Genomic DNA, 1,775 nt, shown 5'->3' on the forward strand with positions numbered 1-1,775 from the left:
CAGAAAACTGATTTATTTTGCCACTACCCATCAGTCTGGGATCCCCATTATAGTGTTGGGCTGTGGTGAATGAGGGCCCAGAGTGTGAGCCATCTCTGAGTGACTGTGCTACACTGCTCCACAATATCACAATATGTACTGCTGGTCATAGCAATACAACAATAACAATACCCTGCACACAACACATGCCCTTAATAAGCTCCTTCTCTGTCAGAGGGCAGCCTGAGACACGTCTTGGAATCCAGCATGACTTCACTATTGACAAATAGTACATAGATTAAAAAAAAAAAGTTTCTACCTACTTTAGTCAGCTAATGTGTCACCTCACCCCTTTCTAGAAAATAAAATGATATTTGTTACATCAGTAATACTTGCATATCATATGAAAGAGGGAGACTGGGACACAGATTAATCTGATTAGACATTAGTATTAAACTGGGATCTCTGACAGGGGTAAAAATAGAAGAAAACCAGGAAAGTGTCCCACCCCTATCAAGTCCCACCTGTGTTCACAGCTCCCAACTCATCTAACTCTGTGACAGGATTTGGATGAAGGAAGCTGCTCTGCATACCTGTCCTCCCCGAGGTAACTGGATTTAAACTGCATTTTAGGTAACTTTTGTTTAATCATGCTGACAATGGATTTTATGTATTTTTTTCTTTGTTTTTATCCATCTTTAAACTATTGTTATATTATGATTTGTAACGTACAATAGTTTTAAAAGTCATCTGTCTAATTGCCACTTGGTGAACGGGTAGTTGGGGTTTCTTATTTGAATGGTTTCTTTTTTGGAGTTGAGTTGTTACAATGATCACGATTTGTTTTCACATTTAGAGTTTGGTTTGTAGTGTGGTTTATTTGTTTATTTTACTTCACTAACCCCAGTTCGCCTGTGGCATTTAAGATGAATAATTATTGAATCGTTTATTGCATATCCTGCTTTTATTCTTGGATTTTTGCTTGTAATAAACTGTTAAACATTTTGTACAATTTATTCCGGTCTCTGCTTACTTTTATTTGATTAAAAAGATCTTGTAGGGGGAAACCTGAGTTGTGCGCATTATATCTAAAACTATTTGGGCGAAACGAGTGGCATGGTCAGTAATTTAGCCAAGGGTAGAGTGTACACATCAGCCACCTGGTTACAATTATTATGATGCACAAGACAATATGAATTATTGTGAAAAAAAATATATATAGAGAGAGTCTGCCCATGATGACATCTGTCTAGGTCACTCACAGCAATAATTGCCCTCATAGAAATCTTGCACAGCGTCAGGGGTGGCGGCGGGGTATGGCTTGGTTAGGCTACAGCCCCACTTTAGCACCACCATGGAACAACCAAGAATATCACCGAGCAGAATAAGTGCCAGCCAGTTCCATTTGTGTCACTGCGTCATTGCTGCGTGAAACTGCGGGCGTTAGCATGCAGTGTAGTGATGCAGCGCATCACACATTACACTGATCTGAGTAAAATTAGTTAACGCTAGCTAGCTATGTAAGTTGGTAAATTGGAACATTGTTAGCATTATTATGGATCGATCCAACCACGACAACCGGCAGATTGTGCTCCTTTGAAAACGTAAATGCCGAGTTTGAATATATTTTAAATAATAGGGTCGATTTGGAAACTGTGCTGACTTTGTCGTGTTTTGTGTGGCCTCGGCGGCCACCTCTTGTGCTCCGTTAATTACTGTAGCGCTCTCTCTCTCTCTATCTGTCTCTCTCTGTGTCTCTCTATATCTTTCTTTGTGTGCGTCTGTGTGAGGGGAGT

Source organism: Amia ocellicauda, unplaced genomic scaffold (assembly GCF_036373705.1).
Source record: "Amia ocellicauda isolate fAmiCal2 unplaced genomic scaffold, fAmiCal2.hap1 HAP1_SCAFFOLD_345, whole genome shotgun sequence".
NCBI lineage: Eukaryota > Metazoa > Chordata > Actinopteri > Amiiformes > Amiidae > Amia > Amia ocellicauda.